The sequence below is a fragment of the Kogia breviceps genome, chromosome 2 (genome assembly GCF_026419965.1).
Source record: "Kogia breviceps isolate mKogBre1 chromosome 2, mKogBre1 haplotype 1, whole genome shotgun sequence".
Lineage (NCBI taxonomy): Eukaryota > Metazoa > Chordata > Mammalia > Artiodactyla > Physeteridae > Kogia > Kogia breviceps.
In genome coordinates this window covers 143537520-143556293 of record NC_081311.1, presented here as the reverse complement: position 1 = coordinate 143556293, position 18774 = coordinate 143537520, and the positions used below count along the sequence as shown (strand labels likewise).

Below are 18774 nucleotides of genomic sequence, written 5' to 3'. Positions count from 1 at the left end.
TTTACATATATTGAAAGTTAATGGAACCTTCTGATTATTTTCCAAGGAGATTATGTCTGTGAGATGAGTTTACAATCAAGTAACAATTTTCTAATCGTTAAAACAGTACACTATTGATACTATGTATAAAATAGGTAACTAAGGAGAAAAAAATACAACATTTAAATCAACTAGGCACATGGCTGATTTACGTTGTTGTACAATAGAAATAACATAGCATTGTGAAGCAATTATACTCTGATAAAGATGTATAAATAAAAACTATACTTCAGGGCTTCCCTGGTGGTGCAGTGGTTGAGAATCTGCCTGCCGATGCAGGGGACACGGGTTTGTGCCCCAGTCTGGGAAGATCCCACATGCTGCGGAGCGGCTGGGCCCGTAAGCCATGGCCACTGAGCCTGCGCGTCCGGAGCCTGTGCTCCGCAATGGGAGAGGCCACAACAGCGAGAGGCCCGCGTACCACAAAAAACAAAAACAAAAACAAAAAACAAACTATACTTCAATAAAATAAAAACAAAACAAACAAAAAACCAATCATAGGTGCTTTTGCAAAATTAATCTTCCTAGTGTCAATGGAAAGAGTAAGATTTCGGGATAACAGAGGCCAGTGGCAACACGTAAGCATCAGATGCAAAGTATACATAATTATCATAATAAACAGCGAGTGTGGAGTATCAGGCAGAACACCCTGACCTGCAGGGATCTGTAGTGATGGTTAATAGACGATGGTGTTTTTAGAGATGAGGAAAAAAAAAAAAAACTGTAAAAAGGAGAGGGTATATGTGAGGTGTGTCTAAGGCTGTGTATAGCTTGATGGTTGAGTTGAGGGCGGTCAAAAATGTACAATCTTCTAGACAATGATAATCAATGCCTGTTACCATCATATGTTTCCTACGGAATTATATAATGCCACATATGAAGTGTTCTTGCCAAAAAAACCAAGCCAAGTCAGATTAAACTTCCAGATCTAACACTCAGCTTACAGGATGTACAGGAAACAGAGGAATTTGTTAAGCAACATCTCAGTGAAATAATCAGCAAAATCCAAAAATGATGCAGGAAATTTAAACCTGATTAGATATTTGATGATACTAAGGAAATTTTATCAATATTTTGGGGAGTTATAAAGGTATTGTGGTTATATTTTGTTTTGCAAGCAGACCTCTTTATTTTGCTAGTCACTTAATCCAAATATGCAGTTATGTTTTTAAAAAGAGTCCATATCTTTTAGAGACACATGCTGAAATGCTTACAGCAGAAATGAAATGACATCTGAGATTTACTTCAGATGCCTCAAAATAACCCAGTGGGGGGACTTCCCTGGTTGTCCAGTGATAAAGAATCTGCCTTGCAATGCAGGGGACGCGGGTTCCATCCCTGGTCGGGGAACTAAGATCCCACACGCCATGGGGCAACTAAGCCTGTTTGCCACAACTACTGAGCTCAAGAGCCTCAACTAGAGTCCACATGCCCTGGAGCCTGTGTGCCACAACTAAGACCCGACGCAGCCAAAAAAAAAATGACCCAGTGGGAGCACAGGTTGAAGTTAAAGTGGGAGGAATGACATGCTATTAAGATTTATAGTCATTTACTAACAGTAAAGCCTCTGTTCATTTTGAGAAGGTATAAATCTGGTGCACTTAGAACAAAGAAACTTAATTTTTAGGTTTCATTTGCTTTCTATAAGTACAGCAAAACCAAAAATCAAACCTCTTCACAGCAATAAGCCAGTTTTGTTCCAACAGGAATTCAAATCCAAAAAAACAAATGCAACACACACATACACTGAACAGCACAGACAGGATTCAAATTCTCAAAAATATGAGTGATGAAGACACCCTCCAAACTCCAGATTGTCTGCAAAAGTTCCATAAGCACCACCCCCAATAAGGCATCTAAACAATACAGGGCAAAGTTGTGATCTGATACATGTAGCTATTTTCCTACATGGCTATATCTAAGCATCTCCTAGACTTCTACTTAAATCATCTTGAGACTACCTCAAGAAACTAGTTTGGTTCTCTGTTTTACCACGATGAAATAATAACAAGAGGTAGGGAAAAATTGGAATGGGAATTGCCCAGCAAGGACCATAAAGGGTTGAAGGAAATAATTGTTATTTCTGGTGTTGTTCTCCCTTCTACAATCTTCTTACTTTCTGACTCCATCCCTCTTCATCTCCCACCTGAGCTTGTATTGTGCCCACGTCCTCTGGCTTCCCTGAGCCTTTCTCATTTCTGCCCTCTCTCTAAATTTTCAATGCTCCCAAATTCAATTACAAATTCCGAAATTAAGGTTTCAATCACAGCAATATGTAATAAAACACTACTAGAATTTTAGATTTGTTTGATCCCCCAAAGCCATCTTCCATCAGAATTCTAATCCCCGTTCTCTCCGTGTGCTGACCTAATCTAGCAGTTAGGATTCTAACTACTTCTTTTTTTTTTTTTTTTTTTTTTTTTTTTTTTTTTTTGTGTGTGTGTGTTACGGGGGCCTCACTGTTGTGGCCTCTCCCTTGCGGAGCACAGGCTCCGGACGCGCAGGCCCAGCGGCCATGGCTCACGGGCCCAGCCGCTCCGCGGCACGTGGGATCCTCCCAGACCGGGGCACGAACCCGCGTCCCCTGCATCGGCAGGCGGACTCTCAACCACTGCGCCACCAGGGAAGCCCTCTAACTACTTCTAATGGACATTCTCAGCTACCAGCTCACAGTCCTAAGGACCTATCATCTTTACATTCTCTCTCATCAGAATGCTCAGTTGTTGCATCCTAGAGAGGTAGTTATTTATATGCCTTCAATAACAAGCTAAGGAGGGGCTAAAGAGAAGAGAAAAACATGCCAGATCATTCTAATTTACTTTAATGTAATAAAAATTCCCAATTAAAGGTATAGTTTAGTTAGTGTTTGGAAATGAGGGTCGTACCAATTACTTGAACAAGGTACTGGTAAGCTTTGTTCTTCTACCCTGATGAAAATTTTGTCACGGAAATCAAGATGTAGGCTGTACAATATATGTGATAAGGTTCATGTAATCTAGAGAGTTCCACAAAAGCAAAAGTTTTTTCATTCAGGGTAGTCAAGGTGACTTATGACTCCCCCAGTCCTATTTTTTATGCCCCCCACTGAGATGATATGGAAATGTTTTAAACTATTGGACTTTCCTAAAACTCAAGACCCACGCACTGCGTTTCTGCTCTTAATGCCATGAAAGGGTGCAGGTGACCTGTTACACTTCTATTTGGTGCCAGGGGCTCCCATGAAGCTTCAGGCTCCAGACTTGCCTGTTAAAGTTCCATCTGTTTCCTCTTTTACCCAAATTCACTGTGTGGGGCAATGATATTAAAGACTTTCCTCAAAGCTGAAAAAAATAAATAAACTATTGGACTTTCAGGCAGGAATATATTTTAGAACAGGTCTCTAAACCTTACTAGTCAGCAGAATCACCTGGGGATTCTTTTTTTTTCCTGAATCAGATTCTCAGCCAGAGTAGGAGAAAGTAAGTGGATGGGTAGGAATGTTTTTAAACTCTCCATGAAATTCTAATGATCAGTCAGGTTTGGGCACTATGTTGAGAGTACAGGGCCACCTCCCAGTACCTCCTAAGTCATACCACTTACCTGCTCGGAACCATAAAGAAAAGGGAGAAAAGCCTCTCTGAGCTCCAGCCTGCTTCCCAACTACCTGGCAAAGTGCATCGCTTCTCTGCTCGGAGCCCTGTAATCCAGGCCACCCAGTTCAGCTGTTCCTACTTCCACATAAGCATGTGATTCCTCCTGTAGAAAAAAAGAAAATACACTCATTAGGACCCTAAGTATGGAGCTTTACAAATAGCTAATTTACCAATGACAACTTTGCAAGGTTGGTATCGCCACCATTTTGTAGCAGAAAAAACTGGGGCTGAGAGGATTAGAGTGCGATTTTGCCAGGTTTTCCCCATGGTTAGTCTCAGAGGGCAGATTTGGAACCCAGTGCTGTGAGACCAGAGAGATTACTGACGTAGTCATTTGTGCCCTGTTCTTACTTCTGTTGGAGACTTACTTGGTAGAGGGAAAGGTGATTTCCCCCTTCCTTTCCTCTCTGGAAGGAAACCTGGCTTTTTGTTCTGAGGCACAGGACGCTCTTATGCTCAGCTGTAAGAGCTTTAAGAGCTTCTTCGTGGTTAAGAACTAGAAAAAGCCAGACTTAACTTTATTTTATTTATTTGGTTGCACCAGGTCTTAGTTGCGGCTCGAGGGCTCCTTAGTCGTGGCATTCAAACTCTTAGTTGCAGCATGCATGTGGGATCTAGTTCCCCAACCAGGGATGGAACCCGGGCCCCCTGCATTGGGAGAATGGGGTCTTAATCACTGCACCACCAGGGAAGTCTTTTTTTTTTTTTAATTTACAGACTTTGAGAATTCTTGTCTTTTCAGGAAAAGAAGCTGGAATTACCCTAAAATGGGAGGAGATGAAAGGCAAGGTTTCACAGGGAAGACAGCTATGCCCCTACCCTGAGAAGATGGGTTCCCAGAGGCTGGAGAGAGGTGTGGACATTACTTGCATCCAAGTGTGTAAAGCAATTCAGAGCTTTCCAATGCACCACTATAGCTGCAAAAGGGCAAAGAACGTGCCACCCTCAACCAAACTTAGGCAGCTGTCCCATCTCAAAACCTGACTCATGGGGAATCCCAGAAAGAGGAAAGGAACTAACATTCACTTCATACCCATAGCATACCTAGAACGTTTACCCTTGAGCCCAGGGCGTCCTGAGAGCCTTCAGGTGTGGAGCCCATGGCAGCCCTGCCTGGGCAAGTTTTCCTTCTCTTTCCCATCTCCCACAGCTGGCTACTGAGATGCACAAAAGGCCGTACTTGTGTACAGAGCCCTTGGGGTCACGCTCAGAGCTTAGCTACCTGCTCATGGAATGTAGTCATCTGCTCAGATTCAAAGCATCTGGTTCTTTATCAAAATAAACAGGATGAGTGTAAGAAGCCAGATATGAGAGAACGCAAACCATATGTTCGATTATATGAAGTTCAAAACAGACTAAACTGACCCATAATGACAGAGGTTAGTACTATAGTTACCTTTGGCCAGGTATTGACTGGGAGGGAGCACAAGGGAGCCTTCTAGGGGGCTAGAAATATTCTATAGCTTGATCTGGATAGTGATTACACAGGTGTAAACACGTGTGTTTACAGGTGAAAATTCATTGAGCTGTGCCTTTAAGATATGTGCATGTTACTGTTATGTATTATGTGTTACCTCCACAAAATAAGTACATAATAAAAGCACATAAGCCAACAAACTTGGATACTAAACAGTAACCTACAATGACCTACCAGCTCTAGCTTGCCTATTACTGGGGCCACTTAATCCTCTCTTGCTGACTCAATCCCTTCCTAATTCCTAAAATGAATCTGGCTCCCTCCACCAAAACCACACAGGAAATTTTAAACACCAGAGAAGAGCACTCCGCCCAATAGCCCTCGCCCATGGGGGTAACCTGTAGCATGATGTGTGTGTGCAGATGTCAGCCAGACTGCCCAGGTTCAAAATCCCTCTTCTGCCACTTTATGATTACAGCCTTAAGCAGCTTACTTAAATTCTCTACACCTCAGTTTCCTGATCTGTGTAATAGGTTTTAAAATCAGGATTAAACAAGATTAGTCCATGTAAAAGCACTCAGTAAATACCCAATATTATTAAATGCCAAGCCTATGATAAGCACTTTACCAATATTGTCTCATTTAATTCTTAGAGCAACCTTGTCTGATAGCTGGTGTTATCACCATTTTAAAGTGAAGAAACTGAAGTTCACAGAGGCTAAATTTGCTTAAGGTTACCTAGTCGGAAAGGGGCAAAATCAGGGTTTGAACTCAGGTCTGTTTTGTCTTTTCCTGTTAAAGGGCTTCCCCGACCCCCACCTGGGTCCTCCCAACTCCTGTGGCTTCCTCCTGGGCCTCCATGCTGCTGAGACTAGACCACACGGCCCACTCTTCAGGGAACTTTCTAGTCCTTCAGATTCTGTCTGAGCCCCGGGTTCAGAATAATCAGCCTAAGTAATAGGCAACAATTGGATCAAGATGGTGAAATGAGCTCATAAGATCATGTCCCCCTCCACCCAAATTTTCTTACAATGACAGGTGCAAAATGTTGTTTGTTTGTTTTTAAAGGATTAATTTATTTACTGTTTTCTTTAAAAAATTTTTTTAAATTTATTTATTTTTGGCTGCTTTGGATCCTCGTTGCTGCGCACGGGCTTTCTCTAGCTGCAGCAAGCGGGGGCTACTCTTTGTTGTGGTGTGCGGGCTTCTCATTGCCGTGGCTTCTCTTGTTGCAGAGCGCGGCCTCTAGGTGTGTGGGATTCAGTAGTTGTGGTGCACAGGCTTAGTCGCTCCACAGCATGTGGGATCTTCCCTGACTAGGGGCTCAAACCCATGTCCCCTGAATTAGCATGCGGATTCTTAACCACTGCACCACCAGGGAAGCCCCAAAGAAATTCACATGGCACTGATAAACAGGAAAAGGCACTATTATCAGAAAGTTTGGAAATACTTAAAAGATAAAAGTTAATCAACATTTACAACAGTGAGGAAAAATCACATCCACAAACTGGCTTTAGAAAACAAACCAAATAAGTGATTAAAATAATGGAAAGAGCAAATCCAGAGTTTCCATACTCAGAGGGACATTTACAATAATACAGAAGGCTCTGAATCAACCATCAGGATAATTTATTAAAGAACTGTATTCAGGGGCTTCCCTGGTTGCGCAGTGGTTAAGAATCCTCCTGCCAATGCAGGGGACACGGGTTCGATCCCTGGTCCGGGAAGATCCCACATGCCGTGGAGCAGCTAAGCCCATGCACCACAACTATTGAGCCCGCGAGCCGCAACTACTGAAGCCCACGCACCTAGAGCCTGTGCTCTGCAACAAGAGAAGCCACCGCAATGAGAAGCCTGTGTACCGCAACAGAGTAGCCCCCGCTCGCCACAACTAGAGAAAATCCCGTGTGCAGTAACAAAGACCCAATGCAGCCAAAAATATATAAATAAATTTATATATTTTTGAAAAAAGAACTGTATTCAGAACATGGGGCCCAATGGCCTTCCCCTGCCCCTAAACTAGCAGAAAGAAACCATCAGGAGTGTTTTCACAGGGACAGAGGGGGATAGGAAGTGAGCACCCAAGATGAAGTGTTAGATGACAAGGTAGCTCTACAAGGAACAAAATGCTCACAGGTTGCTGCCAGAGTGAGGCCTCCCTGGCTTTAGTATCACGACAAAGAAATACTACAAATGTGTGGTGTACTGGTTTTCTATTGCTGCCATAACGATTTTCCACAAACGGTGGCTTAAAACAGCACAAATTTATTACTTTACCGTTCTGTAGATCAGAAGTCCAGGGCTAAGCTCAAGGTGTCAGCACTCCTTTCTGGAGACTAGGGGAGAATTTGTGTTTTGCATTTTCCAGCTACCAACAGCCATCACATATCTTAGCTCATGGTCCCCTTCCTCCATCCTCAGAGACAGCAACGTTGCAGCTCTTTGACGCTTCTGTGTTAGTCACAGCTCCCTCTGATCACAGGTGGGAGAGCTTCTCTACTTTTAAGGAATCATGTAATTGGGCCCACCTGGATAATCCAGGCTAGTCGCCCTTTCTCAAACTAACTTAATCACATCTGCGAAGTCCCTTTGCCATTTAAGGGAACATGTTCACGGGTTCCAAGTGTTAGGCCATGGACATCTTTGGGACCATTTTTCTGCCTACCACATGTGGTTATTGGGTGCCTGGCAAATAACCCCGCTTTCAGGTTCGGCAGTTTGAGTGTTAGCTGTTCCACCCAGGACCTGAATCTGAGTGATATCCACAAAGACTGGTGGCAATGACCTAACCAGACTGTTCCTACAGAGTATCCTTGGTTGTTGCCCCCTTGGTTCCTACTGGCTTTCCAAGTCTGATTTTCAGCCTTCTAGGTAATTCTGTGAGCTACCCAATAGCCTGCCAACAAATTATTTTTCTGCACAAATTAGCCACAGCCAGTTTCTGTTACTTATGATCAGAGAAGAAGCAGATTAGCATCAGACTTCTCATCAGCAATGTTGGGTGCTAAAGACACCTGCATAATACATTCCAAATTCTGAAAGAAAAATGATTTTGTATCTAGAAATCTATACCAAGTGAAATGCACAATCAACTGTGAGAGCAAATTGGAGACATTTTTAACATACAAGGATTCAGGAGTTTTGCCACAATCACACTATCTCTAAAATAATTATGGCTCTCAAAAATGCACTCGAGGGCTTCCCTGGTGGCGCAGTGATTGAGAGTCCGCCTGCCGATGCAGGGGACACAGGCTCGTGCCCCGGTCTGGGGAAGATCCCACATGCTGCAGAGCAGCTGGGCCCGTTAGCCATGGCCGCTGAGCCTGCGTGTCCGGAGCCTGTGCTCTGCAATGGGAGAGGCCACAACAGTGAGAGGCCTGCATACTGTAAAAAAAAAAAAAAATGCACTCGAGCAAAAGAACAATGACAAAAGGTAACCCAAAGAAAAAGATAATATGGGGTAAAAGGAAAAAACTGAGTCAAAACAAAAAGTAAAACTTAACTAGAACAAAACTAACTTGGTAAATTGCTTACACCTATAGAGGCAAAAGGAGGAAGTCAGAGTAAAAATTTCTTGTTTAATGGGAAGACATGAAGGTGGATTAATTCTAGATGCTGATAAAAAAACATGTATAACCATGAGAATTCAAATTTTAAGTTAACTATCTAAATAACCCAAACTGAGTTCATAACTTTGCCAACCCCTGAAGAAAATGGAATAAAGAAAACTTGCTCAAACAAAAGACAGCAAAAAGAAACAGAAAAAAACAAAAATAAAAACACCTGAATAGAAAACGTAAGCCAAGATAACATGAGTGTATTTAAACATATTAACAACACAAAATGTGAATGAGTTAAGTTCCCATATTAAAAGACCAAGTTTTAATTTGGAGTTAAAAAAAAGTCCAGCTACATATGTCATTACAATTAAAAGGAAAGAAGGCTATTTCCAAGTGATAAAAATCACAATTCACTAACAAGACATGAGAGTCAAGAACACATTCTCTTAATACAGAATTCTAAAATGCAACAAGGAGAAATAAAAACTGATCAATCTGTATTGATGGTGGAAAATTTTAATATATCTATTGGAGAAATTAATAGACCAAAAAAATATTTTAAGCTAGTATATTTGAGTAATGCATAAAACCACTTGGAACTACAAACAACTTTGTAAAGATCACAGGGACTTCCATCACACAAAATCCAACTGCCTTCATTTTACTCCATCTCTCAACGGTAATTGACACTTGGTGCCCCTCTCCCCAAACTGCTCTCTATCAGAGCTCCAGAGATGTCACGTTCTCCTACGTTTCCTCCGGCTTTGTGGAGCAGTGTGCCCACCCTGTTTTGCTGGCTCCTCCTCCTATTCCTGACCAGTATCAAGGTAGTCCAGGCTCAGTCTTTCCTTTCTTCTCTCCCTACACTGCCTTCCTAGATGGCAGTTCTCACACAATTCTCAGTCTTTTAATATCATCCCTATGCTAATGACTCCCAGATTTATTTCTCCAGTCCTGAACTTTCCCCTGAGCTCCAGATTCCTTTATCTAGCTTTACTTGAATATCTAATAGGCATTTCAAATTTAACACGTCCCAAACTAAACTCTTGAGTTTCCCTACATACATCCTAAAATTTTTGTTGTTGCTGTCTCAGATTTTTTTACTGTGGTAAAATACAAATAACATTTACGGCTGTCACCATTTTAAAGTATAAAGTTCCATAGCATTTAGTATATTCACAATGTTGTGCAGCCACCTCTATTGTCTAGCTTCAGAACTTTTTCATCACCCCAAATGGAAACCTCCACTAAGCAGTCACTCTCCAGTTCCTCCTCCTACCCTGAGCCCTGGCAAACACTAATCTATTTTCTGACTCTATAGATTTGCTTATTCTGGATATTTCATATCTATGGAGTCATACAATATGTGGGCTTTTTTGTCTGGTTCCTTTTCACTTAGTATAATGTTTTCAAGGTTCAGCCATGTTGTAACAGGTATCAGTATGTAATTTCTTTTCATAGCTGAATAATATTTCATTGTATGGATATACCACATTTTGTTTATCCTTTCATCTATTGATGGGCATTGGGTTGTTCCACTCATACACACCAAGGTTTTTCTTCCAGTGCCCCCCACTGTCTCCCTCAATCATCTCTGTCTCAGTTGGCAGCACTGCCACTGACCCAGTTGTTTAGGCCCCAAACCTAGGAGTCATCCTTGACTCCCCTCTTCCCCCAGCCCCACCCAACCCCTGACAGCCAAGTGATCTGTGATCTTCTATATGCGGGCCTATTTCTGGACTCTGTTCTGCTTATCTATTATCTATTTGAGCACTTTCAATTATGATATGGAGCTTCATATGGATCTAAGGAAAGTTCCTTTTCCACAATATAATTTTTTTCTATTGTTCTATGTCCTAGAACTGATTATTCTATAGAATAATAGATTTAGTAAAGATTTAATGTTATGGTAATACAGAGAATAATTTTGGTTTTGGTAGGAAGATGTTTACCATATTTAGAAGAATATTCTAGAATATTTGTGTGTCTGGAGGCAGGGGGTAACATTTTTTAAAATTAAAGGTACTGCCACTTTGCATTTTTATATTGTTCAATATTCCTCTCCCCTCCCAAAGTTCCTGAAGGAAACTGAAATGATACAAATATGTTGCAAGTAACACTGAAAAGGTGACTCTTTTTTTAATTAACATCTTTATTGGAGTATAATTGCTTTACAATGGTGTGTTAGTTTCTGCTGTAGGTGACATGTTTTGAATAGTACTCAGGTGTTAGAAGCAAAATATCTTATAAAACTAACTTTTGGGGCCTCCCTGGTGGCACAGTGGTTAAGAATCCGCCTGCCAATGCAGGGGGCACAGGTTCGAACCCTGGTCCGGGAAGATCCCACATGCCGCAGGGCAACTAAACCCGTGCGCCACAACTACTGAGCCTGCGCTCTAGAGGCTGCGAGCCACACTCCTGAAGCCCAGGTGCCTAGAGCCCGTGCTCTGCAATAAGAGAAGCCACCACAATGAGCAGCCCGTGCACCACAATGAAGAGTAGCCCCCGCTCACTGCAACTAGAGAAAGCCCACACACAGCAACAAAGACCCAACACAGCCATAAATAAATACATTAATTAATTAAAATTAAATTTAAAAAACAAAAACCAAAAAAACTAACTCTTGGTTTGAGAAATTGTCACTGTGTTCCATGGTGCTGAAGCAACTGAATATACAACCATGTGGAAATGTAAATGGACAAGACTCATACTCTTTGTCATGCTAAGGACTCTAGCAAAGTAGACTTATTTGTCCATTATGCAAATAGGAAGAGGAGAGAGCCAAGAATCCTCTTCTGATAATGTTTATACCACTTGGGAACATAGGTGTCAACTACAACATTATCACCAGGACAACAAATAAGACTATCCTAACAAACCATAACAAATAAAACAGGTGTCACTGAAGGTTATGTTCACATGACATGGCAATAATTTTAAAAATCTCTAGCATCTACAAGACTCCTTTGCTCAAATAATAATTCCAATGATAGATTTATATTAGAGAGAAGAGAATGAGCTGGTAACAGTTATGAATATTTGTGCAAGACTTCATACCACGTAGGAAACAAGAGTGGTGTCTTTGTGAGAGTACACATTTACCACCTTCCTCATCAGATCCCTTGACCAAGTTTTAAGATGAGGAAGAATGCCTCTCCCTTTGTAGCTGCAGTAGAGAAGAAACATTTTCTTCATTTCTTTACTAGACATTTTTTCTATATTTTCAAAGTCCATCTCTGAAATATCATAAGTTAGCATTAAAAAGAGAACACAGACCTGTGGGGCTCAGGTTTAAAATGGAAAAATGGATTGTTAGGATTTGACTTGATAGTAGTGAAATAGTAGGAATTCATCTTCCACATTACAGAAGAATGAGAGTCAAACTTCTTATCAGAAACTCAGGTACTAACACACGGTGAGAAAACAGATACCAAGCTCTTTGGTAACATGATTATAAACTAGAATATTGTATCCAGACAAACACAATTAAGTGTGAAAGTAGAATGAAGACATTTTCAGACATACAAGAATTTGGAACATTTACTTCTTAACATGCTCATTTTGGGGAAGTTGCTTGAAAATATTTTGCAGCACAACAAGGAGGAAAAAAAGGGGAAGACCAGTGACCCAAGAAACAGCAAAATAAATCAAAAGAGCAGGAAAGGGAAGTTCCCATATGATTTGCTGTAGAGCAAAAGATGAAAGATCAACCAGAAGAGATTGGAGGAGAATGTGATGCCCAGGAGGGAGGGCAGTAGGAAAAAAAGAGGTGGGGAGGAGAATGGTAATAAGTGATAGAATAACAATATAATGAAATAATTGGGAAAAGTTGAAACTAAGCAAACGGCACAAAAGACAAAAAAAATAAAAAGTAGAAATACCAGAAAAAAAAAACACCCTACACAATTTAAAAAAGGAAATGAAAGCATAGTGTGGCCCTTGGTTTCAAAGTAAAGAGAGAACTACCCCTTGGGGATAAAAATTTAGTGTTGGAGTGTAGTGGCCCATCAAATTGAATGGACAAAGTCCATGTAAATTACAGAAGGCCTTCAAAGCTGGACTCAGAGATTTGTGTTCACGGTCTGATAAGCACAGAGAGCCATACTGGTTCTTGAGGAAGAGAATGAAAAGTTAAAGGCAGCACTGCAGTGATGTTAGCTGGCAGGAGAAGAAGCAGAGAGCCAAAGGATAAGTCTGCAATTTTCCAGGCATGAGGTGGAGGAATAAATGGACAATAGAGGAGGAAAAGAGAACAACCAGAAAGGCATTTCCAACAAGGACTACGGGACTCTGGTACCAGGAGTGGGTAAAGGGTGGGGAGAGTTCCAGTGATTTCTGGTCTGTGAACTGGGAAGGCGGTGACGGCTTTTATCTAGTATTGCTGTTTTACTATTATGCTCATACTTCTCCTCCTCCTCCTCCTTCTATTCCTCTCTCCAAGTTGACATTAAGCTCCTTGATTGTAGAGACTAAAGCCTGTGTTTGTTTCCTTGACGGCAGCTCTGGGTCCTACAACAAAAGTCACTTGGCTGGTGCTTGTGACTGTGTGACTGTAGGTGGTGGTGGTGGTGGTGGTGGTGGTGGTGATGGTGATAACAATGATGTTTCAGTGCCTTAAAGACAGTGGGGAGGAGGAGTGACTTGGGGCATCATTATTTTTAATGATGGTAGAATAAGAGCTTCTGAGAGATATCAGCTCCTATTGGGAGTTCGAAGAAAGTACTTTAGAAAATATTGTTGTTACCTCTCTAGTGAAATACCTTCATTTTTCCTTTCTTTAGTACCCTTTACTTAACTCCATCTATACAGGGATCCCCTGCCTTTCCAAACTTTGCTCTATGCCACTCTGCTTTTACGAAAGACCTACATTAGTACCTGTTTTCACTTATTAAAAGAAATCTGAAAAAGATTTTCACTTCTACAAAACAAGGCAAAAAAGCGAAAATAGTGTTCAGTGCTTGTTTTGCAGTGAGCCATTATAGAGGCAGCGCGCATCCTGAGCAGTAGAGTAGCACTGCCAACCTCCTTCCCCAGTAACTACATACACTCAGCATCTCAGCACCAAGTCTCCATAGCTTTGAGCTGTGTCTGTGAGCAATTGTGCTTTATCTCGATTTATTCTGTGCATCCTTTACCAAGATGTGTTCTAAGGTAACTGCTTCTTTGCTTTACATCATTTTGGCTTATAAAAGGTTTCACAGGAACACTCTACTTTCAGAGAGAGGGGAAACATGTACTTATGTAGAAATAAAACCAACCAGTATTGGAAGATCTGACTACAGTCAAACTTACTTCCAAATTCTTCTTTCAAATCCTATTTTGACTGAAAACAGACTCTTTTTTAGGAAGCAGAGCTATTTAAACAGGATCTGCCCTGGGAGTATGGGTCTTTCACATCTTGTTTCTGAAGATTAAAAAAAATGTTACTTTCCAGGCTTCCCTGGTGGTGCAGTGGTTAAGTATCTGCCTGCCAATGCAGGGGACACGGGTTTGATCCCTGGCCGGGGAAGATCCCACATGCCGTGGAGCAACTAAGCCTGTGTGCCACAACTACTGAGCCTGCGAGCCACAACTACTGAGCCCACGTGCCACAACTACTGAAGCCCATGCGCCTAAAGCCCCTGCTCTGCAACAAGAGAAGCCATGACAATGAGAAGCCCGTGTACAGCAATGAAGAGTAGCCCCGCTCGCCCCAACTAGAGAGAGCCCGTGCACAGCAACAAAGACCCAACACAGCCAAAAATAAACAAATAAATAAATTTATAAAAAATTAAAATGTTGGGACTTCCCTGGTGGCGCAGTAGTTAAGACTCTGTGCTCCCAATGCAGGGGGCCCGGGTTCACTCCCTGGTCAGGGAACTAGATCTCACATGCATGCCAAAACTAAGAGTTCAAATGCCACAACTAAGCACCCTGCCTGCCGCAACCGAGACCTGGTGCAACCAAATAAATAAGTAAATAAATATTTAATAAATAAATAAATAAAATTAAAACGTTACTTTCAAAGAAAGCACTAGGTGGCACTTGTGATGTATTCAATAGTTGCCTCAGATCCCTTTTGGAAAAGGTTTGGTAGGAAAAAAAAAAATGCAATAAATATTAAAATGGGAAAATCTTCATTATAATAATGAAGCTCAGTATCTTATTGTGTTTACTGTGTTACTGTGTATGAGCAATATCTTTATGCAGCATTTGCATTTAAAATCTGGGCTTTGCTTCCTTTATAAAAACTGCAAGAGGGGAACCAGCATTTCTATAGTATGTGAAAAGCCCAAATCACTAAAATAATAAACAAGGGGGTAATATTTGATTTGAAAAAAGATTGACTACAGGTGTTCTTTGAAACAGTCAGTTTCTCTATTGTATTTAAAATATTTTAATCTGTAACAAAAGATTATAAAATTAAGTTTTCCAAGATCCATCTATTATGTAAAGCAAAATAAATTATCAACAATTTAAAATAAGGCATCATAGATTAAAGGTGTTTTGAGTAATATTAACCAAAAAAATAAATAAATTTAAAGCTGATGTTTTAGGACTTTTTTTCTTTTTTTACCATCTTTAAACTGATAACATAATGACTTTAAGCAAATTCATTGTCTTTTCTGGTATTTGGCAGTTCCTATTTGGCAAGTTGCTTAATTATCTCATGGTCCCACTTTACTATAAAGAGATTTCAAGGTTTTTAACATAAATGTGGGTTGAGAAGGTATTATTTCAAGTAGAAAATACTGTTGCTCAATACCATAGCAGAAACAGTAGCCTGTAGACCCTCTCATGTTATTGCATCTTTTCTCTACCTATTGTCTAGGTCTTCTCAGTAACCATTTTATGGATTAGGTTCACTCATGGCCCCATCTCACTTTCTATCCTATTCTTCCCTTGCCTCATTTTCATTTCTTATTTTAAATGTACTTTTCCTTGCTTTGTAGGATAATTTAACACAATGCAATCCTTTTGGAACAAGACGGGTTATAAATAAATTAATAATAATGCGAATATGCTGTCTTGTAATTGCACTAATTTGTAGGTTTGAGATGAAACTGACATTTTGAAGGTAGTATCTCATGTAGTAGTAAACTCAGCATGTCAGAATTCAGAGCTAAATATGCAAAACTGCACCAGTACTGAACAAATCTGGATTTCAGTGTAACAGTTGAGTTTCTTTGGTTGCAAATGATAGGAATGGATTCTGGCTAACAAGCAAAAAGGGACTTTAACAGAGTACTAGCCAGGAACTCATGGGATGGACAGGGAGCTAGAGGGCCAGACCTGGACACAAGAAAGGAATGAGGACAGGCTCCTGCAGTCCAGGCAGCAAAAACAACTTACAGATCTTGTCAAGGTGCTGCTGCTCCAATGTAATACTCACACTTTATTTCCCATCCTTGTATGTCCCTAACTCAAGGTTAAAAGTTCTAAGAGTCTAGATTGTTTAATGTGTTCTGTGAATTCACAGATTTCTAGTGCTACAATCATGGGAAATTTAGTATGGAGTAAAGGCTCTGTCTTGAAAGGTTGCCAAAGTATAAAGAAACATAAATTTGGAAAAATAAAAATCCCAGGAGACCAGTTGCCTTCCCTTGGGTCACACGTGGCTCCTTGGTTACACTGGGATGAGAAATATTGATTTACATCCCTACCAAGATTGTCCACAAAAGGGGAGAAGTAATTCCCCAATAAGAAACTGGGGTGTTCCTGGGAAGGGAGATGATTGCTGGCCACTCAAAAAACAACCTAGGTGCACTAAACTACAGGAAGAGTAGATTGTTAATTTCTGTGTCATATTGTAGACCCCTGTAATGGATTGAATAGTGTCCCCCACCCCAAACTCATGTCCATGCAGAACCTCAGAATGTGATCTTACTTGGAAATAGGGCAACTGCAGATATAATTAGTTAAGGATCAAGATGAGATCTTACTATATTAGAGTGAGCCCTAAATCCAATGAGAGTGTCCTTATAAGAGACAGAAGAGGACACAGAGAGACACACAGAGAAAATGTGATGCGAAGATGGAAGGAGAGATTGGAGTGATGTGCCTACCAGTCACAGGATGCCAAGGATTGCCGCAACCACCAGAAGCTAGGAAAGAGGCATGGGATGGATTCTCCCTCAGAGCCTCCAGAAGGAATGAACCCTGTCAACACTTCTGGCCTCCTGAATGGCGAGAGAATAAAGTTATTTAAGCCATTCCGTTTGTGGTAATTTGTTACGGCATCCCTACGAAACTAACATAGCCGCTAAGAACAGTTTTTGCAAAACCCTAAGTGGTAAAATGCATTTACTAAGCACCTTGAAAGCAGGTGCTTAGTAAATACATTTTAATGAGAGTGAACAAAATCCCTTTTCCCTATTTCAAAAGAAAATAAATCTACAAATCGTTTTGTTTATTTTTTCCAAAAAGAGCTACTGAATACCTCTTATGCACCAGGCACAGTTCTAGGGGTTGGAAATATAGCCATGAACAAATTAGCAGTGAACAAATTAGGTAAGCTCATGGGGTTGCATTTATAGGGGAAACAGTTAAACAAGTAAACAAGACAAATTTTGTCAAGGTCAGGACAATGAAGAAAGTGAAGCTGGATGCTGTGATACAGAGTGATATACAAGAAGTGAGGAGTCAGTACAGATTGGGTGACCAGGCAAGGAGGAGAAAGCTGAGACCTCAATTATGAAGAACCAGATGTTCATGACCCAGAGGGGAGTATTCCAGGCAGAAGGGACTGAGAGAACCTAGAGCTGAGTGACCACCGACAAGCGAAAGATCTAGGCAGAAACAGATCACAACTTCTCTTCTAGATATGTCATGGAAGTGGAGGATTTTAAGTAGGAGAATAACATCATCTGATTTAAATATTTACAGTCAGTCTGTTTGCTATGTGGGGAGAAGACTGTACAGGCTAGAAGGAGCAGGGGGCACTTGAGAGACTGTAGAATTAGGCCAGATGAGAGGAGGTGGAGCTCAGATTAGGGTGGGAGAGGGATGCAGAGAGGTGGACTAATTCTGGGTATGTGTGAGGCGGAGTTTGACAGGACTAGTATGTATTAGTTAAGTGCCTTCTCTTGGTCCAATATTGCTTGAATTTCTATAAAAGGCACAAAAAAATATTATTTTACCAAGACTCTAATATCTAGTAGTTTTGCTTTTAATTGGACAGATGTGATTTATCTGATATATTTATAAAACATATACAGACTCAAAATGCTTCATAGTGTGATAGAGGCAATAAATGTAGGAAAGAAGGCTCCAGTGTGGGTAAAGTTAACAAAGAAAACTTCATGAACTTGAGATGGGCCTTCAATGATACATAAGATTGAAGGAGAACATTCCAAGTTGGATAAGCCAGGAACAAAAGAGAAAAGTGAAGAATGAACATGCACTATTTGGGGTAGGTGAATAAACTAATCTGATTGGATTAGAGAGGTTGTATACAGTGGATAATGCCAATTAAATAAGATCAGTAGAGTGATAATATATGATAGAACACTTTGAAATCCAGGATGAGTTTAGATTTAATCTCTCAGGCCAAGGCTCAGCAAACTTTCTGAAAGGGCCAAATAATAAATGCTTTAGGTTTTGCAGGTCATAGGGTCTCTGTCACAACTATTCAACTCTCCACTGTGGTGTGAAAGCAGACACAGACAATACTTTTTAAATGAGTGTGGCTATGTTTTAGTAAAATCTTACAAAAACAGGTGGCAGGATAGATTTTGGTTTTGGACTAGAGCAGCAGAATAATAAAATAAAAGGGGTGTTTTATCAATTTTTGAAGTAACCATGTAAAGGTTCCGGGCATTTCTTACTCAATATCCATTTCCCTATTCCTCCTTCCTCAGAATTTCCAGACTTTCAGTCAGATGTCAACTTCTCTCTCATGTTTATCAAGAAGCTGACTGAACTCCCAGCACTAGAGAAGTGGTCTCAGATTGGTCTAAATTCATTAGGTCATATCATTCCTCTTTCTACAATGACTGGATCATATAAGCCGCAGCTAAGCCACACAGTGCATGCCATTTCTCAGGCACACGTGTCAGTACAGGAAGGGCATCTGGGCTATTTTTGTCCAGTAACACATAATGTATCCTTTACAGTAATGGGCTTCTAGGAAAAAAGCTTTTTCAGT

At 40.7% G+C, this 18774-nt stretch overlaps 1 long non-coding RNA gene across 2 annotated transcripts in view; it reads right to left on the bottom strand.

Annotated features, from left to right (window-relative positions):
- Positions 1–18774, bottom strand: part of LOC131751597 (uncharacterized) — an 82611-nt gene that overhangs the window by 53355 nt on the left and 10482 nt on the right. For both annotated transcript variants that reach the window (XR_010839135.1, XR_010839136.1), the window contains one exon: positions 3619–3774. This is a non-coding gene — a long non-coding RNA (uncharacterized lncRNA). The remainder of the gene's footprint in view (positions 1–3618; positions 3775–18774) is intronic.